Source organism: Chelonoidis abingdonii, chromosome 5 (assembly GCF_003597395.2).
Source record: "Chelonoidis abingdonii isolate Lonesome George chromosome 5, CheloAbing_2.0, whole genome shotgun sequence".
NCBI classification, from domain to species: Eukaryota; Metazoa; Chordata; order Testudines; family Testudinidae; genus Chelonoidis; species Chelonoidis abingdonii.
Genome location: NC_133773.1, coordinates 27056826 through 27082251, shown reverse-complemented (window position 1 = coordinate 27082251; position 25426 = coordinate 27056826).

Here is a 25426-nt window from a genome sequence, read left to right as displayed (position 1 = left end):
AATTGTTAAAATTCAGCGTCCTTGAAATCATATTATCTACTGAATAAAGAAAATAGGAAGAAAGATAATATTGCATATTAAACTTTTCTGAAATGTAATTGCATAACTAAACCTGAATTGAATAGGAAAGTGAGACACACGTGGGAAAAATTTGTTTTAATTCATAAGGGCTATGAGAATCTTTCTCCCTATACCTAAATGAAGTTTAAAATTACGAAGAAGAAGGTAATTCATGACATGCTCCATGGGATTATTTCACATTTAGAATTGTGTGTGTGTATGGTTTGGAGGGGGGGTTCCTCCTCTGAAAGAGCTTGGGTGCCAATCCATGCTGCTTGACCGCAGTCTCTAAAACGTATAGATATTTAAATCGCTGTTGGAGGCATCAGTTCATTAGACTTTTTTTTATAACATTATGGACCGCCTGCTGAAGATATTGGGAGATAATGGGACCCCAGACCTGCTGTAAAGACCATATCTTCTACTCTTTTGAACTATATTCTAAATTTCACCAGATCTGTGCTTTAAACCACATTTGTGACCCTTCCCCAACACAGTCCTGGCCCTGTCTCCCAATCCCCAGGGCTGCCAGTGGCTTGGCAAAAATTAGATTAGCCTTACATCCATAGGCACCAACTTTCCCTGGCGCTGGTGAGTGGTCGCGTCCCCCCATCCCTGAACCCACCCCAACTCCACCCTTTCTCTGCCCCAACCCCATTTCAACCCCTTCCCAAAGTCCGTGCCCCAACTCCACCCTCTCTCTGCCCCTGTTGCACCCCTTCCCCAAATCCTCGCCCCGGCCCCGCCTCTTCCCTGAGCGTACTGGATTCCCCCTGCTCCCCCCTCCCTCCCAACCACATGAAACAGATGTTTTGTGGTGCAAGCGCTGGGAGCTAGGGGGGAAAAGTGGGCATGCAGCACAGTCAAGGGAGGAAGCAAAGGCAAAGGTGAGCTGGGTGAGGAGCTGCCAGTGGGTGCAGAGCACCCACCAATTTTTCCCCATGAGTGCTTCAAGCCAGGAGCACCCATTGTGTCAGTGCCTATGCTTACATCTATCTCTAAGTTATACCCATATGCAACGGTCACCAAGGGGCTGTTCTGCAGCCAAGGATAGCCAGAGGCCAGTGGTACTCCAGCTACCTCCTATTACCCTGTGGCCAGGAAAGTATGTGGCATAAAGTGAGTCCTATGCCACCTGCAGATTTCCCCACATTGGGAGAATCCCTACCTGGCTAAATCTATTGCTGTTCTAATTGCTTTGTATTGCCAGAGAAACAGCTGGTGAAGGGGGAGAGGATCTGGCTTTGATTGTTTTTCAACTGTTCTTTCTAGCCCATCTTGAAGTTTAGAGTGCTGGAGATCTTCTTCTTCCCTGCAGAAGCCACGGGAATGACGTGCTGGACACTTTTCTCACAAAATTGATGAAATATGTTGATTTCCTTAATGAATTCCACTTTGAGCCAAACCCAGGGTACAAATTTATCATGTCAACCTAAACTGCCACAAAGGTGCCAGAACTTCTCTGTGAATCAAAATCGCCGAGATGGCATCTTTACCCTTTGTGGGCACCCAAAACCTGCACACTTCCTGAGGATTTTCTATTGCTAAATATAGCCTATTTTTCTCAAGACATCAGTATATTCCTTCTGATCAATGCTTAATACTCAAGGCATGTCATTTTGTTCCCTTTCAGCTATACTAGTCTTAATCTATTAATGCAGTACCAGTCTAATCAGGAATCAATTTCCATGTGTGGTAGAGGGAAATATGACACACTCTCACCTATATTGTTAGATTCAACACTGGTTTTCCATCATCACAATCTAAACTAAAAATTAAACTGGAGCTGGGCTTCTTCATCAAACAAAAGCCTCTGTTTGGCTTACAAAATTTCATGGCCTGTTTACCCACCATCTTCTTCCCTTAACCACGCATCCAACTATGAGTTGTCCAGACATGATTTAAAGTCACCTTTCTGTATTCCCTATTTAACTCTGAGACTGACAGTGATATATATAGATATAGATAGATATCTCCAAGGAAATGACAATTTGCTAACTCTAGCTTTTGTGAGTAATAAGGTTTTTTAAAAGAGTTTAAACCTACTGGGTCTCTTAGAATCTATTCTTTCAGAGCAATTACATCACTGAATAATTCACTAAAGTGCTCTGTGCTCATTAATGTACTAATGGCCAGTAAGAATGTTACCTAGAGATTCAGTAAGTTTTCAAATCATTCCTTATTTCAAAATGTTTTCAGTCTTTTCTTTTTCTCTTTGAAAAACCACACATGGAAATGGAGACATTTGATGGAATGAATAAGAACAGATAGACTAAGGGGTTCTGGTGACATTTCAGGGACTTTAAAATGGGCTCTTTCTAATCACTGCTGCAATTTCATCATAAGCCTGGGAACTAATTTGCTCAGTAGGGTGGCTTATTTCTTACAAAACTGTCAAAAGTTCTACATAATTGATCCATTTCATGCTGCCCTACTACTTTCTGTGGCTTCATACATTCATAAATATGATCAGCAAAAAAAAAACCAAACTACTAAGCTGGCTTTCACAGAACAGCAAAATTCTTTCAAGCAGGAATACATCAGCAAACTGAGGGCTGGTCTACACTAGGGGGGGAAATCAATCTAAAATACGCAACTTCAGCTACATGAATAGCATAGCTGAAGTCAAAGTATCTTAGACCAAGTTACCAACCGTCCTCATGACGCAGGATTGACGTCCGCGGCTCCCCCTGACGACTCCACTACCGCCATTCACATTGGTGGAGTTCCGGAGTCGACAGGAGCTCATTCAGAGATCGATATATCGCATCTAGATGAGACGCGATATATCGATCCCCGAGAAATCGATTGCTACCTGCCGATACGGCTGGTAGTGAAGATGTACCCTGAGGTCCTGCTCCAGCTTCCACTGAAGTAAATGGAAATGTTTCCATTGACTTCAAAGTGAGCGAGAATAGGCCCTGAATAAGCAGGTAAGGAAGAGAGCACATTAAATTTTCAGTGTATAAACTGTGGGTCAGAATGTGTGTAATGTGACACCGGTAAAGACTCATAGGAGGAGTTGCTTTCTTCCAACACTGAACAAGGAACTTTATTACAATCAGAAGAATATTATCCCTGCCTACAAGTTTCCTCGATTCCCCCACCTAGTCCCTCCTGGGTGGTTTACTGCTGACAGATTTAAAGAAACAGCACACTCATCTTCACAGTTTGTTTCAAGCCTGAGCAGATTTCACTGCTGTGTAAGTGTCATGCATGCTGGTGTTTTGGGTGTGTAACAAATAGGAGCTGACAGGGTGTAACACTTTCCAAAACACTACTGATACCAAGTGCTAATGAAGTGTTTACCCCAGAACATAATTAACATTGAAATGATGCTCCCTAACTGGTGCCTGTGATCACAATGCTTTAGAATATTCACCAGGGGTTCTTCTTTAAGTAGGACTTCAAGGACTCACTTAACTCCAAAATTGCTTTTTTTTTTCTTTCTATTTTTGAAGTTTCTTATTGGTAATCCTTGACAATGGGCTACATGTGTGTTGGCAGACATCAAAAAGTGTCTAAGATTTAGTGTATCTTTATCTTTTAAACGTTTAAAAAGAAAATCATTTATTTCTAATTTTTTTATTTTATTTTTTGGCACAAGGATCATCTTAAAATATTTTTCAGTTCCTTTCTCCACAATTCAGTATGTGGGGTCCCCCCCCCCATTACTTGAGCTGGTCATGTACTATGAGACAGTCTTCACTAATTATTATTTAGTTAGTATTACAGCGTTAGGAGGTGTTAGGATTCATTTATTGATAAGCCATCAGATAACTATGCGCAATCAAGTGAATTAAGTAAACATATAATAGCACATACAGACAGGCAAAGGACATGCCTACATGTACAATGCTGCAGTGGAGCAACTATATCAATACAACTGCGCCACTGCAGTCCGTGTGGTGAAGACACTCTATACCGACGGAAGAGAGCTCTCCCATTGGCATAAAAAAACCCACCCTCGCGAGCAGCATAAGCTATGTCAGCAGAAGAAGCTGGTAGTGTAGAAATAACCAAAGATTACACTGTGGCTGCATCCCCAGATTGTGTAAAATTAATCTGCTCCAAAAAATATTAACTTACTACCAACCATATATATACCTTAGTCTGTTACCATGCTCTGAAAACTCCACAAATTCCTTTATTTCATAGAGTACCATAATTTTCCTTTCCCAGGCAGTTTGCACCTACTGTCCAATGTTCTTGGGTATCTGTTCCCAGTTAGTTTAACAATCTTGCAACAATTATAATAGTTGCTTATTACTTAAACAAAGCTCAGCATAAGGCAGACTCTTCAATATTATATTAATTTGGTCTAATGGAGGCCACAACTGAGGTCAAAGCCCAATTTTTTGGGTACTGTAAAACACTGTAATTAATCTGCTAAGCAGGAAACTGCTATTCTCATTAACAGTACTTCCAGCCTGAAAGGTTCATAGATCAGGAGTCATATCCCCAAAAAATCAAAGGATTGGCCCAAAATCATGAGATTCACCATTATTGTTGTTTGGGCTGCCTCTTAATTTTTCTTTTTATGCATTTAAATTCTCTTGCCCACCCTCAGTGTGTGTGACAACCTGGGGGTGTCAATGCTCCCAAAATCAAGGTAATTTTTGGCCCCCACTGCAGGAACTCTTATCCCAAATCTGCCCTTACCCTTGCCTAGCAATTCCACCCTCACATCAGTTATGTCCTCCTCCCTCCCCACCTTCCATGTCAACTTTGCTTCCCCTATAGCTCCTGGGTTCTTCACCATCCTTTCCCAGGCCTGAAGAAGGGTTGCAATGCTGTCCCCCATCCCTTTTCCAGATCTAGTGTTCAGGGGAGGAAAAGAGGAGCCAATCCAGAGTAGGACAAAGGCACGCTGAGCTGCTGGGTTTTTTCTGCTCCCTCCCTTCCTGTGAGAATGGTGCAGTTTCTGAGGGAAGGGAGTTTTGCCAGCTTCTTGCAGCATCCCCGATTGGCTGCCCTTCCCTGGGATGTAGGGTAACAGAGAAGTCAAGGAATCAAGAGGGATTGTCCTCAGACAGAACTGAAATTCTGAAAGAGAAAGAATGTGTTACATCATCATGAGACTGGCTCTACCAAACTCGTGTGACTTTGAAGATATTGTGAGAGTTGGCCACACTACATCAGCCTCACCTCACTGATCTATGACCCTCTATGGCAGAGAGAGGTGGCAGCAGCATGACAAGCCAGGAGAAGTAGAGAAGCTGAATGCAGGGCAATCCAACAGGTTGAATAGGCTGCAGCAGGAGCTGGGAAAACACGTGTGAAACGATCTATAGCCATAGACCATACAGCCAGGCTCTGGTTTGTAGTGAACTTGTGAGGAAGCAGTAGAGACTGAGCAGAGCTCCAGTGCAGAGGTGCCCTAACAAGATACACCCCTAACTAATCCTGGCCTGGAAACCTGCAAATTGCCCTTTGCCTCTAGTGTAGGCTGGAATAGAGAGGAAACCCAGTCAATAGGTCCAAGGGTGGCTCTAGACATTTCGCCACCACAAGCATGGCATCATGCCGCGGGGGCTGCTCTGCCACTCGCCGGTGCCGTGGCTCCGGTGGACCTCCTGCAGGCATGCCTGCGGAGGGTCCGCTGGTCCCGCTACTTCGGTGGAGCTGCGGAACCAGCGGATCCTCCGCAGGCACGCTTGTGGGAGGTCCACCGAAGCCGCGGGACCAGCGGACCCTTTGCAGGCATGCCGCCAAAGGCATCCTGCCTGCTGCCCTCCCGGTGACTGGCAGAGCGCCCCCCGTGGCATGCCGCCCCTAGCATGCACTTGGCTTGCTGGGACCTGCAGCTGCCCCTGAATAGGTCTGAGAAGCCCTAACCTTCTAGTAGATTTCCCTCCGACCTCAGCTGCCCAGATAGGAACCAATAGTGTTGTACATTAAATTTCAACAGCTTAAGCCACTGAATTTAGGGTATTTGCAGCCTTCCCCATTAAAATACACTTAGACAAATGTCTGAGTCATTGCTGGGACCCACAAGGTGTAGGCAAAAGGAAGTAGTATGATTTTACAGATAGGAAGCAGAAGCAAAGAGAGATTTTAATTGACTGGTTTCTGTCGTCTCCCAAGAAGTCTGTGGCAGTGCTGGGAACTGAAGGGAGATTCAGCCAAGTGCTGTGAGTCTCAGCCAAGTGCTTTAACCATAAGATCAACTTAATTTTTGAATAAACCATATTCATGCCCCTTTTTATTTGCTACTCATGAGTGTAATCCCCTGGGATTTACCTTAGTTTTGTGGCTCCTGGTCCTTGATCTGTTGTTTGTGTATTGATTCTGTTACTGATTTAGTTTCCTCAGTTAGCATTTTGAAATTTGGTAGGTTCTTCTCCCACTATTATTGGAATTACTGTTTAGCTGGGAACCCCAAGGGGGGGCGGTTGCAACACTGATATTTAAGAAATCACTCTATATTTATAATAGTTTTATTAACACATCTAACAAAGTCACAAACACTCCAACCCAGTAAGGTAGGTAGAGATAATATAGAATGAATTGAGCATCCATATACTTACACTGCCCCTTACATAACCACCTGAAGTGTTGGTTATTATCTTCCTCCTCACTGTCATCAGTCATCATATCCTGGCATCTTCACAGGCACACCGGCTGGGATATAGCTTTTCTAACGTGTTATACTGATGCCACCATGCCTAATGCATGTTCAGTGGGGGTTTTGGCCCCTTTTCTTTATTTGCAGTTCTTCACCCCACTAATATTGGGGTGCCCGTCTCACATAGGTTAGTAACCCGTTTACCTCAAACTTATTAGCATGTACCAGGCCTGCACAGCATGCAGCCCCCAGGCTACACATGGCTTGCATGGGCTCACTGTGTGGCCTGCGGGCAAGCAGCAGGATGGGGCTGCTGGGTTCGCCCCCTGCCCGGGGGCGGGGGGGGGGGCGGCGCCTCACAGCCCCACGCACACACCACACTCCAACCACCCTAATGGCCAGAACCGCACATGTCTACATCTCCTGCTTCCCCAACCTGGCATTCAGCGGGTGCGTCACTTCCAGGGCTCACTGAGGCGGGAAGCGCTGGGCACAAGGCAGAGTCGGTAAGTGCTGAGCGAGGGGAAGGGTGCTCATCCTGGGCTCGAGCTGCAGCTTGGGGGGTGGAGGAATGGGCCGAGACCCCCCAAAGCCTCCCCCTTCGGTTGGGGGCATGGCGGGGCGGATACTGCTCTGGTTGGTCCCAGGGCGGCCTCCATAGTGATCAGGCGGGGTGGGGTGTTGAACTGTCTATGGACAGCCACGAAATCCCTGGGGGAGATGTGTGTGTGTCTCTGTGTATGTGTGTGTTGCACCTGCCCTTCACTGGTCCAGGGACCTTCTTTATCCCTGGCCCTTATCACACTGCCTCCTTCCTACCCCCCCGGGGTCCCTGCTGCCCCTGTTTGTGTGTTGGACAGTCACATCCACTCCCTCCACACTGCCCCTTTCCCCTCCCCTTAGTTCATAGCCCCAGAATATCCCTTCAAACTGTTCCCCTTTTCCCTTCCCCTTATTTCATGGGGGGATGACGAGCCTAGCAGGCGGACAGGCAGTGGTGGCGAGGCTTTATACTTGGGAGGGGGATGAGGAGATGAGCAGCAAGTCGGTGGCTGGAGGGGACATCCATTTTCAGTATTTTAATTTTTGATACTGCTGTGTGCAGTAATATAGTGACCCCTGGAGGGTTGAAGAGGGGTGTGATGGTAGGGCCGAGCGGAGAGGGGGCAGGTCCTATTTTACTGCTGTGATCTGGTCACCTATGTGCACCATTTCTTTCCCCCTCTACAGGCTTCCACACGTGGTCAGTGCCTTGCTAGTGTGCCTTGCACTGTGAGATATCTCTTCTCTTTGTATGTGACTGTGAATGTTTCCCTTGTGTGTGAATTTATTCAACAAAATCTTGAGCTTCATAGTGGATACCATGAATGAAAAGAAAAAGAGAAAAATAGAATCAGAACACAGAGTTTTCAACATTGAATGGATGAATAAATACTTATGTACTGTTTCCAAAGACAAAATACTGTGTGTCTTGTGTCGTGAAACTTTTGCTGTTCTGAAAGAACACAACCTTTGGCGGTGTTTCGGGGTGGGGAGGGGGATTGGATGGTGCTGGGGTGGGGGTTCAGTGGGGCAAAGGGGTTTTGGCCCTCAGCTTTTTCTTTGAAGTAATAGGGCCCTCGCCACTTTATGAGTTGTGCAGGCCTGGCATATACTTCAATAGTTACCATGGCATTCTTGTGGTCAGACATCTCTTGTATCCCTAACTTAAAATATCTCAGGCTGGTATAAACTAGCATCTGGTGGTTACTTGTCTGCAGTTTAATCATTACAGCATTCCGTCTTGTGATCTCTTATGATCTGGGGTAACTCTTGGTTAGTTGCTTGTACTTAAGGTGTTTTTTGGGCCTTATGCCTTAATTAATTTAGCTAAGATGTTGTCTTGCAGGCCTTGAGGCTTGTCGGTGCTTTGCATTATTGCTTTAACATACCTCCCCTAGCAAATATTTTTACCTATAGACTAAGTTCCTATACAGAGACACAATGGGGTTTGGAAAAATATAGTTGTACCTGCACAAGGAACTCCAGGATGGAAACTACCCCAAAAAGCCTTCTGGTGGGAGTACTCCAATTGCCATCTAATGAGATCTCACAAACTCAGAAAATGTCCATTGGAGACTAAGAAATGTCACAAGATGCATTTTAAATCCATCAAAATCCAGTGATAATTCTCCAAAATAAGAAGGAATAAAGCAGTAAAATTTTGGCAGAGTCAGACCAGGGAGTTCCAGAACAAAAGATGTCATAGTTCTTAAAACAGCCTCTGCAAACTCTAGTCAAAGAGAAATGCCATTCACACCCTCTCACTCAAGGGAGTTGAGAGCCTGTGATGTCATGGGGAAACAGGGAAATACATCAGACAATGAAGCAAAAGAAGACCTGTATTAGCATAGCGCAATTTGCTCACTCTTACCCTCCTCAGAAGGGTCTTGGTCCCTGTCCCCTGCCTGGAGGAAGGAAAACCACTAATTGATTTGGATAAGCTCAGGTAATGGTTAGGTAAAGTGTGTTTGTGTATTTAGTAGGCTAGGCTTTATGATTAAGGTAGATATAGGTCTACATATAAAAATAACATTGGGCTGGGCTCTATATGTTATAAATGGAAAGAATATTGGAAAGGGTAGATATCTCTCTTCCCTGTTCCTTTTTTTTGTCTTTCTTCTCCCCCTCATATCATCCAGATGGTAGTTTCCTTATCAGATCCAAGAACTTCTCCTAGTCAGCAACATATATGATAAATTTTCAGTCTTATTTTTCAGTTGTTACCAGGCCAATACTGGCTCATACCAGTATCCCACAGTGTTACCTCCACATATCTGTTGAACAAGGCCATGTTAATCTTCTACTATTTTAGGATTTGTCTGCCTTGTTTGATATCAATGACCATCAGTTTCTTCAGCAGCGATTAATGATCTTCTCTGGATTATCAACATTGCATGAATTCTATTTCTTTCAGTGAAGGCAGCTTATTGCAGTTAAGTCCCTTTATCTTCAATGTAACATTCATTATTTCTGAGGCTCTACAGGATTCCATTCTGGGACCCATACTGTCTTATAATTATGTGCTTCCCTTAGGCAATATCAAATTGGGCTCGTTGCTTCCAGTATCACATGCAGGTGATCCTTGGATCTGCGTTTTCTATTCCATTCCAAACTGAATGCTAACGAGACAGAATAGTTGCTAATTGGTCCATCTTGAGATCTCTGCACTCCTCACTCAGTGCTTCTATAAATAGATGTTCCATTTTCCCTGTTACCAAGGTTTGTAGCCCTGGTGATAAAGAAAAAGGGAAAAAATAGGCCCCTTGAATAGCAGTGAAGATGTCCTCCTGGTGGAGGACATAGCAATTGTAAAGAAGCTGAATGTCTACTTTGCTGGGATGTTTACAACTGATAATACAATGGAACAAATGATTAATTATAAAAAAAAATATACGGCCTTGTAAAGAGGTGCCCGGGCTCCCCGCCGCACCTGAGGGGGATGAGCCAGAGCAGGTGCCTCAGTGGGCGGAGCCACTGCCACCTGTCCCCACCCCCCCCCCGGAAGTCAAGGGGTGGGACAGGAAGTATAGAAGCCTGGCCCCAGAGCTCAGTTGGAGGCTGGCCGCCGAAGAGGACAGATGCTGAGGCCCGAGCTCCCGCTGGGCCCAGCCTGCCCCATGCGCACTACCTGGAGGAGCGCTGGCCGGACCTGCCTTGGGCCCGGTATCCGGAGGAGCACTGGCCGGACCTGCTGCGGGTACGGTATCCGGAGGACCCAGAGCAGAACCTGCCGTGGGCCCACTATCCGGAGGAACCCCAGCCTGACCTGCCCTACGCTCGCTATCCCGAGGAGCTGCGGGAGTATCCTGCCTCCCAGGATCCAGAAGAACCCATGGTCTGGGACCCGCCGAACTACGTCCAGCGAGACAGGTGACCGAGGGGAAACACGAAGTAGCCTGGGTACCCGACCCATCTGGCTCACGGGACTGGAACCCTGTCAGCTGTGGTGCGCCCTGTAGTCCCACTGACTGCATCGAGCCTTGCCAGCTGCTAGGGGCGTTGGACACGAGGGAGTGGGCCCCCCCTGCCACCCGTCCAAGGGTGGCAGATTTCCCTCTCTCTCTGGCCTGAGAAGGCCTTCTCATAGACTGTGTTTGCTCAGCCCTGACACTAGGAGCTGAGCCTGAACTGCCCCGCCCTGCCCAAGGGTCAGGGCTCATAGACTGTCTCTGCTCAGCCCCTGACAGTAGGAGCTGAGCCTGAACTGTGTGCTGCCCCGCCCTGCCCAAGGGCTAGGGCTCATAGACTGTGTTTGCTCAGCCCCTGACAGTAGGAGCTGAGCCTGAACTGTGTGTTGCCCCGCCCTGCCCAAGGGCCAGGGCTCATAGACTGTGTCTGCTCAGCCCCTGCCACTAGGAGCTGAACCTGAACTGTTTGCTGTTCACCCTGCCTACAGGCCGGGCTTAGACGCTGTGCTCCGGGCTTGCCCATGTTATCAGACTCTCTCGTCCCGTGACCCTGTCAAGGCGGTCCAGCGTCGTAGATTGCTGTATGTGTAAAGAGCCGCCCTGGCTCCCTGCCGCACCTGAGGGGGACGTACCCCAGTACGACCGGCTTACAGGCCTGGATGATAGCAAATGTGGTACAAGGAATTTTGGAAAAGACTGGCCTTGGTTATTTGTTTAAGCCTGATGAGATACTGTCCTAAGATTACTAGGTAAGGAACTGGCATGGCTATTGGTGCATCTCAGTAAAATTTCAGTAAGTACCAAGATGGTACTGCTGGGATGCATTGTCACTTTAGGCCATGATGCCAAACCTGCAGTCTCCCTGAGGCTCTGAGTAAAGGGGATTTCACCTCATCAGGGAGAAAGAGAAATCTCAGTGTGATGTTTGTTAGTGATCCAGTCCAGATGGCATGGAATGAAAGCTGCTTTGTTCTGACAAAGTCTCCATAGGGCACAAAACTGGTTTTCCACTCCTTCTGGTTGGAAGGAAACCTCCGTTTTCCCCTAACTCTCAGACACCAACTCTGGTCCCATGTGCTATTGTCTCTCCCTACTTGCTACCCTGTTGGTAGGAAAGAATTGTTCGAGGAGAATGGGGAAGGGGAAGGTCACATACTGAAACCTGGCTTTGAACTGGGAGGCCCAATCAAACAGACATGCTGAGGGAACAGATTTGCTTGCAGTAGGCCTGCTAAGATGGTACAAGGAGGCTGATGTTTTGCAAATCATCAGTAAAAGAAATAGCTGTGAAGCAGAGAGTGGCAGCCTTATAAATCTAACTGCTGTGCAGGGAAAGATTTCAGAATTATTCATGAAGGATGAACTGGTTAGCTTGTTTGATACAAAGTCAGTTAAACAGTAGCTAAAGTCATGGGTTTACAGCAATTAGGCCTTTTCAGAGACATGTGATAGAACTAATAGAGGAGAAAGTGGGACAAAGAAATTAGAGGCTGGTGAGGCTATAGATCTTCATTCACATTAATCTAAGCCTCGGGTCAGATCTAAGTTTTACATAAGTTGATACTGGAGTCAATGAGAGAGTAATATGGATGGGAAATTGGATGGAAGAGAGACTACAGAATAAACTGGCATGCGTTCACTTGGTGAAAGGTAACAGGTGAGAATGCCTGGGGCACAGTGCACACATCTACTAACCCCTGAAGTCAGCCTATTGTCAGAAACATCTCCAGGCTTTAATCAAACATTGTTGTGATCCATCATTGTAGCACTCTTTCCTTCATACGTGATCACACATGTGGGGTCTGATTCTTCTCTTGGTTTCACCAATTTGACACCAGTGTAACTCCACTGCCTTCAATATTATCAATGAGTTGCCTTATCTGCCTTATAGGACTTCCCCTTTAATACATCCTAGAAGTGCCCAGTTCTTAACTGACTACATTTTCCTTTCCATCTCCAACTGTCTTCTCCCTTTTTAACTTTGGAACACTGAGTGGAATTAGAGTGCACCTAAAATATTCCAGTCTGAATCCCACTCTTTAAAGTGGAGAATTCCATTTGAACCAGAAGAATCTAGAAAACATTGTCTCATTCCCTGTCCACTAGACTATTCATTTTGTTCCAATGAATTCCAAATTTTGCAAAATGTAATTACATTGACATTAATGTCCTCTATTGGTCCAGTTTCTGCCCTCACTTACATCAGCGTGAATATGACTTTTAACTGGAAGAAATGAGAGCAGAGTTCAATTATTTTGTGACTAATTTATATCTTTCTATGTATTGGTATGTATATAAATTTATCCCATCAAATGGAGAACAAAGACCAATATACCTACCCAAATAAGGTTTATAGACACAATCCCTTTGCCCAGCCTTGCAGGGTCCTTGCAGTGTATGGGATACCCTCAAATGGTTAATCATTAACTCTTCATAGTTGCTAAGATGCATTGCCCTGCCTTCTGGCTATTGTAAAAGTTCATGTCTTTGGCCAGTAGAGCTGAGCACTATAGATGTTCTCCACATGACCTCACTTCCTATTCTGCAGGTAGAAGAAACAGCTGCTCCTCAAACACTGGCAGTGAAACATATGTTTAGCTCCTGTTGACACTAGTGTTTTTTGTTTAAAATTTGCCACTATCGGTACCCCAATGCAACTCCGCCAGCAGTAGCAGAAGTGGAAGCACTAGAGTAGGTGGAACATAGGCAGCTATCAGAGGTTTAACCATCACATTACCTGGGCTTGCACTGAGTAGGGTTAAATGACAAAATGGCTAAAACCTTTGTGGTTGGCCTACACTAGTATTTCCATCATTTCTACTACCAGTGAGGCTGCATGGGTGATGGTGGGGGAGAGAGGTTAAAGAAAAAAATCAAGCATTGGAGTGCAAAGAGGGTTCGGTACAATACCTCTCATTTCTTGCATTTAATTTTTTTACTAATGCCTGTATCTTCTTTTAATTCAAATGCAAAGTTGCTTTGAACCCTAAGAGTAAAATTCCTCACAGTACAGATGGCCCAAGAAAGGTCCTACACACTACCTGAATAAGAGCTTAAGCATGTTCAAAAGTTTTATGGACATAACTTTTTTCTATATCATCTTTACCTGGAGTTTTTCTTTTGTGAAGTCTTTCCCTCTGTCAAAAGTTCCTCATAGCTGGTTCAGCCAACAATTTTGTTCTGATAATTGAATGACTCTAGGTTGTGTTTTGTCTTGTAATAGACTCTTGAGGGTGAATTTTTTGGAAAGATTACAGGAGTCTCATTCTGTTCATAAAATTGAGTGAAGCTCTTAGTAAAAGTTCTAGATCACTTCTGCAACCTTAAGCTTAAGTAATATTCCAAATGCTGCAGACCTGTCTTGCTCATATTTTGGGCCCAGTAGCCTGGTTGGATAGTATGGTGTCCATTAATGTCCTTCCTTAAGGCAGTCTGCTTGCAACACGCTTGTGATGCTCTAAAATACCAGGAGCTGCTGGTGTTCCCTATAGCCTCAGAGAGCTTTATTTAGACAATATTTTAAAAACAAAAAAAAGAAAAATAAGTGAAATAATGTTTAGTTGGGGATTAATCCTGCTTTGAGCAGGGGGTTGGACTAGATCTCCTGAGGTCCCTTCCAACCCTGATTTTCTATGATTCTAATATAGTCTGATTCTCTCGCTAGAGCTACTGAAAATCACTGAAATAGATGTATTTTGTTAGTCAGCTGAATTAACTGGATTAAATCACTGGTTCTCAACCAGAGGTACATGCTAAGGTCTTCCAGAGGATACATAAACTCATCTAGATATTTGCCTAGATTTACAACAGGCTACATAAAAAGCACTAGTCAAGTCAGTGCAAACTACTATTTAATACTATGTTTTGTTTATACTGCTCTATATACTATATTATACAGTAATGTAACTTGCGTATACACAGTGTATTAGACGCGTTTTATGTCATTTACTGATGTGTGCAAGCATGTTAATGAGGTTAAAGTTGTCATGGTGTGTATGTGGTTGCAATATAAAAATGGATAGATTTTTAAAATGAGGTAGAAGTGGCTATAATGGCAACAGTGAAAATTGTCAGAAATTGAAAATGACTGACTGAAAAAAAACATCATTTCTGCAAGGAATCTGTTGCTTTTGGGTTCACATCTACAAATAGTGATCCACCTCAAGCTTTGTGGTTCTTTTGGGGAGAAACTCTATCAAATAGCGGCATGAAGCTGGTGCGTTTGCAAAGATGTTTGAAGACAAAACATCTCTGGGCATGCAGGTAAGCCAGTAGAATTTTTTCAAAGAAAGTTTTCCGAGTTCCAGCCTTGCCAGTTTAAAATGGAAAAAAACACTTTTGTAAGCATTATACTATCTGCAAGCAGTGCAAGTAGTTTTTAAGTGAGATGAAACTTGAGGTATACAAGACAAATCAGATTCCTGAAAGGAGTACAGAAGTCTGGAAAGGCTGAGAACCACAGGGTTAAATTAAAACTGTAGCCCTGAGGATTAATCTATTGGTATATATAAAATGTCTTTTTGATAAATTTAAGTATGTAATAGGCTTATAGATTTGCAATAGCTGAAATGCAAGATACCTACAGGTCAGACATCCTGTATGACGCTAAGGCAAACTTTGGGACCCTTACTCAGAAAAGTAATAATAAGACAAAATACCTACGCAGATGTCTGGAGACCTTTAACTGAACCAATAACAGTAAAGGGTGGAAATAGGGATTTTTGCCCACAAATCTAGCAAGTATACCACAAATGCGTAGATAACTGTCATTCATACGCACACACATTAGCCTATGAGGCAGGTGTACCCTAACATTTCCGTGGGGAAAGATGAAATTTGGGCATAGGAGGAAGGATTTCCAAATAATGCTCTATAAAAGGTGAAACAAATCACCATTAGATAGGCGATACACCTGTCTATCTGTTCCTGTCTACTCTTCATCGCCTCTACCACCATCTACGTATCAATGCTACCCATCTACGAAGGCTATTAACTATTAATGGGCCGTAGTATTATTTCTTTTCAAAACTGTAAGTAAAAAGGAATCTAATTTCCCTTCTGCTTCTTTCTTACCCTCTAAAGCATCTAGTATATGTAGGGTTAATACCAAAACACATACAATAGCTTCCTCTATCAGAGGTGTGAAAAACACCCAAAGTGCTGCTGCACTACAGAGAGTGAGCTTATAACAGTGTATTATCATAAATATCTCTTAAAGAACTGTGATATTTTGTAACTTTGTAATCTTGAACTGTTTTAACATTTACTTATTGTTTCATTGATTTTAATAAAAAGGTCTTTATGACTATATCTGTCTCAGTGTAAGCTCCTGTCATATACCCCAAAGTTCCTTTTATAAACTGTGAAGCCTGATTCAGGATGAACTTTATCTTCTGATCAAATATATTGGCGAGCCAAAACCATACTAATTAATATCCAATAATTATTAATATTACTAATTAAAAATTAATCAATCAAGTAAAATTAAATGGATAAATTACATCAACCCTACTAACCCACCCCAAACCAGGCTACATAACTGTGGCTAAACTGGTTGTGCAGTCTCATTTTTCTGTGCTGTACTACTAGAACTGGATTATAGGGCAATATAAGTAGTTAATAGGGGATTGGCTCAGTAAAGTCACTGGTTGCTGATATGCTTGATTTTTCTACTCATAAATCCTGATCATGTGGAGAAGGTGATCATCAGGTCAGCACTTTGTTCAAACATTATGCCAATCAATGACGTTCCAAACAACAAACTTGCAGCTATTTCTCTCCTGCAGGGAAGGTAGAAAAGCCTATAAATCTCCTATTGACTTTAAGTTCAGTGCTTGGGAGCATCAGCTCAAATCCAGAGCAATTTATTGGCTGAGTTCAACAGCAAGGGGCTGACGAGTGATCAGTTCTGGTAGGTGTTATTGCAAGTCATTAGGAGTTACCACAAAGGAGTTCAGAGGACAGGGAGATAATTTGACCAGACCAAAAAGTCATTAGGTAGCTAGTTCTGTGAACAATGACCGACTCTCTGCAAAGGGAATGACAGGATTATGACTGGTCTGCTTCTTATATGCCTGTGCTGAAATCTTTTCTTCCTTGTTCCTACCAATACCTGACCTGTCAGTCATATAAAAAAAAATCAAGAATGATATGTTCTGAGTCCACATTCAGGGGCTAGGAAAGAGAGGCATTTATCTGAAGATCACTGGTAAGCCCATGTCTCCTCAAACATGCCCATTCTGTCCTCACAACCCATCTACTTTTACCATGTGCTCTTAAAGGCATGGGAGCAAGTGTGTAAGATGCTTGAGATATAATTGTGACTAATATAGGGGACTACGCCTAGGGCTTAACCTGGCTTTTTCTACATACAGCCTCAGCTCACATTTGCAATGGGGTGAAAAAACCTTTGTGCTCCTTGCTGCACTCTGCAGGATCAAGGCCATGAAATATTGTAGCCTAATTGCCCTATTCCCTGGTTTCTAAGAATGTAGTTGCATACATCTTTACTTTCAATTCCCTTCTGTTGTGTCCAAGAAACAGTGTTATTTCTATCTGTCTAATTCTAGCCTCATGGGGTTCAATATTTTCTGTTCATTGCTTTTTCTTTCCTGATTATTTCCCTGAATGCTGCTCGTCGTTTCCCACAGAATTACCTGGAAAATTTTGCCATGGTGGTTAATTTGAAATAAAAGATTATTTCAAAACATCCACCTTAACAAAAGATGGCTCACAAGAAAAAAAACTGAATCAGAAGTAATTTCAGTTTTGAACACTTTGTTTCACAAAGAAACATCCCAAGCTGCATCGCAACTTGTTTCTTCTTATTCCCTAGTCAATCACTTTATATCCTATGGAGCCTTTCATACCAAAGCAATAAGGCAATAGAAGTTCTTTCTTATGCTGAGCCTTCTAAGCCATTGTAGCTCATACCTCAAGGCCCTTGAACAGTGTTGCCCAGGATTCATCATTGCTGTAAAATTAAAACCTAGTCAGCTGATAAGAGTATATGAACGTGTCTTCCCCTTATGTTGGATGTGCTTTTGGGGACTGATTTTGCATCTGATAAGCTATTGCAGTTTCAGTAGCAGACCACCCTTCCAGCTTGTCATATGCTGCTGACAGATTGATGAAAGCAGTATCCTTCTCTAGGAGTACTTCCAAGAGTGGCAGCTGAAACCAGATCCAAGCAAATCAATGGTCTCTACTTTCCACCTTGACAATAGAATTGCACAAAACTCTGAATTTTCTGGTCAAACTGTGTTATGACACAACGCCAACATATCTCAGCCTTTTCCCTGGTGTCATCAGTTGCAGAGTATTATGCACTGGTGTGGACAAGAAGCTGCCACACCCAACCTGTGGATAGGCAGCTGAATCAGAGCATGTGAATAATCACAGGAATTTTAAAATCAACACCTCTACCATGGCTTTCTGTATTAGCAAACATCGAACCTCCTATTATCCATCCAGACATAGCCAGTGGAAATAATCAATGCTACCTCATATGCAGATGAACCAACACTTGGAACCATTTAAACCAGTGTTCTCAAACTTTTGTACTGGTGACTTCTTTCACATGGCAAGCCTCTGAGTGTGACCCCCCCCTTAGAAATTAAAAACACTAAATTATCTATTTAACACCATTATAAATGCTGGAGGCAAAGTGAGGTTTGGGGTGGAAACTGATAGCTCACAAGCCTCCATGTAATAACCTCATGACCCCCTGAGGGGTCCCTATCCTCAGTTTGAGAACCCCTGATTTATAGAATGCTTCAGACTTCAGAGGTTTAGATAAATTGGGATTTAGACGCAAACTTTTGGGAGCTGTTCTGCAAAACAAAAAATAACCAAAAAGATTTTGCAGAACCCACCTTGTTTTGTCCATAACCATAATAAATGGTAGCATAATCAATGCCAGTAGATTCCTCAGATAAACAAAACAAAGAGTAACCAGAGAAATCTAACAGCTTTGGTGGCCACCGGAGGCCCTCTGGACAGAATTATATTCTCATTTAATTAGTGTTGGTAATAAAAATAAAGCAATGATCTTAGAGCACTTTTCCAATAAATGATTTTAGCCTCAACTTCCCTGCACATTATTTGTTTCTATTTTATAGATGAGGAAATTGAGGCACAGAGTGATTCATCCAAAGTCATACAGGCATGTATGGTAGCCAACAATAATGTTATCAAAGAGAGAAATTGACAAATATCAGAGTCAAAACTTTTTCCAGACGGTTTCATGCTAGCATGCTACTGATTGGAAAAATATCTTGTATCTTAACATTTTCCTTCTTAAATTCACCCCAGATTGCATAGAACCTTCAGTTGTTAATACTGAAAAATTGTATGACAAGATATTATATAGATAAAAGTATATGTTTCTAAAATATTAAAATGCTATGCATAATGTGGGTTCATCTAACTTTATTGGAAACAGTTTTATGGCCATGGCTTACACGGCTTGAAAGTGTAATATGATTCTGTATTTTTCTGCTTTCTTCCAAGGACATTCTGACAATGAGATGTAATGTCCCAAGTGTTTTATCACAGTAGGTAAAATGTTAATAAATAAATCTGAATACCTGCTCAGGAGAATTTGAAGGGGGACTGGGTGGCTCTGGGGATTTAGAAATCGTATACATAATCTTCAGCTGCAGGTCACCAGTAAAATATCTAGCGCATGTCAATTGTGATACTATGTTGTCGTCATTTGATGGCACCCTGTCTGAAACAATTTGGTGACCTCAGTGGGCTTATTAGGGGTTATCTACATGAACTTTTAGTTTACAGTAAGTTGTCATGTGAATCTACCCCGGTACTAGCCTGCTGCATGCTAACTGTTCATGGGGACCCTGTTGATACACACTGACAATCTGTTAGTGCGCGTCAACAGGGTCTACTTGGACAGTTAATATGTTGTAGATTAGTGCAGGGTAGAGTCACACTATCTTGCCACAGACTGACTTTGTGTAGACAAGCTATTAGACAAGTGCCCGCACCTTATAGGAAAGTTTATAGAATTTAATAGAAAATTAAGTTATAATTTAGAGCCTTTGCAATGCATTTAATAGGGAATTATATTTCCCCAATATAGGATAATTTAAAATAGCATTTTCTATTAAAAAATCACTCCACAAACGTACTATGTTTATAGAACTTTAACACATTTCTATGTAATCGTATTGGTTCAACTCTGTTCACTTCCACAGAATTTTCATAACGGATGTCACAGAAATGACTCTCACATTGGGCATTAGTTTGCTCCTTTGCACTAGGTGCGTGCTCAGGAAAAGCATTGAGACACACTGAAGTGCTGGTGTATGAAAGTTTGTACTGCCTGTCTGTTACAGCTCTCCTCCTATTCCATTTTGTTTCTTACAGCTGTCCCCATACTCCATTTTGTTTTTGTTCTCCTCCTGTGGCCGCCCTTCCCTGGCTGTTAAGTTGTTTACCAGGGCCCCTTAAGTTGTTTACCAAGAGCCACTGCCCTTCTCAAAGGGATGGCCACTTGTGCTGCGTGCTAAGTGGGACCACTGCCCTGTTCAAAGGGTTAGTCCTGTTATCACCTTGTTAAACCTGGGCTTGGTGTAGGGTAGGCAATGTCCAGAGGCTGCAAGACCTAATGTGTTTTTGAGATCCTGGGCATGAGTCATAGGCCTCATGTGCTTTTGAGTCCTGAGGTGTGAACTCACACCTATTGCACAGGACTCTGCCCAGGCACGTCTCTGTGCTCACCTGCAGTTTTTCCCTGTGTCTCCTCCCCTGTGACAGAGGGAGCCTATCAGGATTACTGGGGGAAACTGCCTGAGTTTGCCTTTAAAAACAGGCATTTTTGAAACAAACATCAGAAAGGTTCCTGCATTGCTGCCTGGTCTGATCAGCCAGGGGTTCTGGGGGTCCTTTCTCCGCTCTCGTTTTATTTTTGAGCGTACCCCCGTTTTTTAACCCCCCCCCACGAAGAACGAATTGCTGCCTGAGAGATCTCCTGATTATCGAGACCATACCGAGCCCTCCTTGCTTCTTCTGATGTTCTTGCTGCTTTTGCCTTTGCTGCTACCTTGGGGACTGGTAAGAATCCCTCTGTGAAACTTTCTATACTTTTATTTTATTACTTTAGCTGCTGGCTCTGTTTCCCCAGCACACAGACTCAAGCTAAAACCTTGGTCTGTGTCTTAAAACCTCTCTAAACTCCGCGGTGCTTTGCTGCTAAAAAAATAAGTTTGTGCCACCTTTAAGCTCTGCTCCTGTAGGCTTTGCTCGGGGCTCACTGCTTTCAGCCTGTATCCACTGCTGCAGCCACCATCCTTGGCTTCCTTGGGGCTGGCCTTGGGAGCTGTATCCTGGGCACATACCACTCTGCCCTCTGTGACTTCCCCATAGCATAAGGTGCACCATAGGTTTTGTTTTTTTAGTTTAATAAGTCATAGTTTGCTAAGATTGTAGTGCTTGTAAGTTTCACCTGCCTTGCTATAGTTTGCTGTTTTGTTGCTCCGTATAGTTGCTTGTTATAGTTTTGCTTAGAATTGTGATATTTGTTGTTTTGCCTAGTTGTTGTTAAGATAGATTTAAAAAAGCCATTGCCTGGTTGTATTCTGTACCTGTTTTGTTACTTTGTATAAGCTGTGCTTGTCATTTTATATAAAATTTGATTAAGTTAGACGATAGATAAGGTTTTTTGGCTGTTTGAATCATCTTCCCGCTGTCCCCGATCTCTCCCTGAACTTTCCCGTGTCTGTTTTCCCCCGCTCCAATCTCCCCCTCTGTGTACTTCTCCGTGTCTCCCTGTTGTAACCCTTTGCTGCTTTTTCCCCCCGTATCTGCACTCTCCCCGAACTTCCCAACCCTTTGCTGCTTTTCCCCTGTCTGCACTCTCAGCCCGAACTTCCCAAACCTTTGCTGCTTCTTCGTATCATCACGCTCTCCGATAACTTTCCAACCCCTTGCTGCTTCTTCCCCTGTGTAACTTCCCAAACCCCCGCTTCTTTCCTTTTTTTGGGGTGTCCGCTTGTTGCTTAAACCTCCCTTTAGCCCTTCTTTACACTTCTCTGCTGCCTCTCCCTGTATCCCCTGTGTTCGTGCTCCCCTGCTTCATCTCCGCTGTCCCTCCCCCTACCGAAGATCACCATCACACTGCCCCTTTGCTTTCACCCCCTGCTGCAAACTTCCCCTGAAAGTGCTCAAACCCTGCTGCACCTTTTTCCTTCCTCAGCCGTCTCCCCATTCTCCACGTGCCTTCTGTTGCTTGCACGTTCAGTGCCCTCCCCTCTGCTGCTCCCAGACTCCTCTTAAGTTCTCCAGCTGCCTTGTCTCCGAACGTCAGCCGCAGGCTCCAGGACTGCTCTGGCTTCACCCCGCAGGGCTTCAGAGTCTCTCGCTGCTTGCAGCTGCACTCTCCTCTCATCAGTTGCCACTGATCATTCATCCTCCCCTCCCCCTCCTGTTTCTTACCCAGCCTTTAGGTACACTCTTGCAGATTATCTGCTATCACAGCCTCACAAATTAAGTTGTTGTTTTTCTTTTATACCATTACATTGCATAATTTCACTTATCACCCATATTGTATCATTGCACTGTGATTCACATTTTACTTGTGGTTATAACACCCCATTGGTTGCCTCCACTTTTCTGATATACTTTGTATTTGCATTGATACCGTTGTGTTACATTGTGTATAAGGCCACTAACCACTTAATACATTCTATCTAAGATTGTTGACCATTTTATATAGAAGCTACCATTTTATTTTGCATTTTTTGGTATTTTTTGAGTTGCTTATTGACTGTACTGTATCCCATTGTGATGAAGCCCTCTTACTGTACCCCACTGTTAGAACTCCCTACACTGTTCAATAACCCCCCCATCATTGTCTATTGTAAACACCCTATACACCCCATCCCATCATTTCATTGTTAAATTCCCACCACTTCCTTTTTCCTTTAATAAAGAAATTAATTGGCACCCCACCTGTGTGGTAATTGCTCCCCAAGATCCCATATACCTGCTGGCAGGGACAAAATTGGCACCCCACCTGTGTGGTAATTGCTCCCCAAGATCCCATATACCTGCAGGCAGGGACACTGCCTTGCATGAATGTTACATGCTCAGAGTATAAATCAGTGTCTTCAATCTCCAATTACCTCCTTCCAAAAATACAAAAAAGTACCTAAAATATTAAAGACCTTGGCCCTGATTCTACAAATATTTAGGGATGTTCTTACCTTTACTCCCTGTGAGTTAACCCACTGGCGACAATGTAACAAATTGCATGAGATACATTTGAGGTTATCCAGGAGTGTTTGCAAGGCTGAGGCCTTTGGCCATCTGTCTGCAAAAGAGAGACGTTCTAGCTAGTTCTTTCTTGTGCTTCCTTTGTTATTTCCACGCTTTCTATAAGTTTAGATGTTAGTCACTGTATATCTGGAAAAATGATCTTAGCCTATAATAAATGAGCTTTAATAATTACTGTGTATTTAATGGGTACCTGTGATAAAGGCCTTTCTGCAGCTTGAGGTCTTCAAACCACAATCTGAGAACTTCAGTAACTCAGACATAGGTTAGGGGTTTGTTATAGAAGTGGATGGGTGTGATTCTGTGGCCTGCATTGTGCAGGTGGTCAGACTAGATGATCATAATGGTCCCTTCTGACCTTAAAGTCTATGATTCTATAAAACATGAATGTCATTGTCCAAATTGTCATAAAAAGAGAACTCTAACTTACTTCTCAATATTCAATAATTATAAGTAACTCCAAACTAAAAAGGAAACCAACACATGGAGCTTTGCCAAAAGGATTCCAAAAGCATATGTTGGGATAAAAGCATTAATCAATACTTCATAAGAGAGAGCCCTATATCTAGTCCACTCAAGGTTATACTGTGCAGTTAAAATATGACAAAGTAACTGCCTTATAGAGCCCCTGCTCTCTCACATAAGACATTTTTTGGTGTCCTTTGCTTGTCTACTGCATTAGCTCAGTCTTTAGTAATGATAAAGCTCATACTGAACTGAAATCTTCTCATTGCATTACTTGCTTCAGAGCTTGGTATGAAAGACTACATGATCATATGCCTTTTTTGCATTTAATTCCAGAAACTTGCCACTGGGAAAGTTAACTAAGCAGTTGTGACAAATACCATTTGGATTTGCACACATTAATACCACAGCGCTGTTCTGCAAAGGTGGCTTCCCTGCATTTGTGGATGTCTCTAACTTGTCAAATTGTTTTTCCATTTCTCAGAGATGGTGTAGCTGGAAATACATCTATATTATTCTACATATCATTCTAGAAAGGTGTTGGTTTTTGTTTTTATGACCTTATACAGCCATCAGCAATAATTATTAGAGCAAAGATTAACTAGTCAAGTTTGACAGTGAGATTGCTGCATCTCCCTCCTGCCCCCTCCACACACACAGTATTTAAAAGGTAATTATTTTATTAGGAGATAACCACCTCATCTGTATCATCTCTCAAATGGCAGCTGTGCATGATGATAGATAGATTAGAATGCTTTGTTGCTATGTGGACTGAATCAGCTTTTACAATCAATGTTTTTAGAGATTATTTATATTATATGCCTAGGAAAAATACTGGGAAAATAAACCTATTACATTGTAACTTGTGTAAGAGTGTACTGTGCATTACATTGAAATTCTGCCTCTCTGCAACCCCAATGATTTCTGATCTGTTTATATATGATTTTTATTTGCTGCATCATTGGACCCTGCAATTTGCCACATATTGCAGAAATGGTGTGGATTCAATTTAGATACCTGTGGCAATTAGTAAGTTACCAGATCTGAATAACTAGATTTGAATTCCCCTATCTGACTGATGGGAAAGGGACGTCCTTCCGACAATTGGACTGAGCACTTGACAACGGGGGCCTGGTTTTGAGAGCTGCTGAGCACCCATAACTCTGATTTACTTCCCTGGGAATGGAAGGTGCTCAGCATCCTGAAAATCAAGCTCCGCAGAGTTGGCCTTGTCATGCTATCTGGAGTAGCTCATGACCATGAGGACCAACCTCAGGACCAGTAAAACCAACGAGGAGTCCTTGTGGTACCTTAGAGATTAACACATTTATTTGGGCATAAGTTTTCGTGGGCTAGAATCCACTTCATCAGATGCATGGAGTGGAAAATACAGAGGCAGGTATAATGCTCAACTTAGTGGTAGTTGGTATTGTATTGTCCTGCAATGGTCCATTTAGTTTTGATAGCCTTCTTGATGAGCAGGAGAGTATTCCTCCTGACAGGTTCACCATTTCAAAGCAAACAGATTCTACATTTATAAAGCAAAAAATTACCTTATAACATGTGATACAGATATATGAAATTAATGCATGCAGCAATTTACAAGCATTTCATTATAAATCCAATACCTATCTTTACCATACTAACACCCAGGTGAAACAGGCTGACTTCCAGCAATTAATTTGTTAGTGCTTGGCTGACTCCTAAAGCGTTGTGAAGAACTGGCACTTGGTTTGCCAGCATCACAGGGCTGTGATCCAGCAAAGCACAAAAGACTGCACCTAGGCTTAATGTTCAGCACATGCTTGAATGCTGTGCTAGACTGGGGCTGAGAGGAGAACAGTCAAAAGAACTGAAGTCTTGTTATGTCAGAAAATGCTTACAGGCCTAACTTCAACGCTAATTAGCCAGGAAGTGCTGGCTTGAACAGATGACCTAGTCATGGATTTGGAGCACATTGTGGGGCTATGCATAGATTGTTACTTGTGCAGGAACAAGTTCATATTACTTCCAGAAAAAGAGTATCCAACCTTGTGAGCAAATTCCTTCTGCTTATAATGGCCTGACAACCTTTGAAGTGCTTCTAATA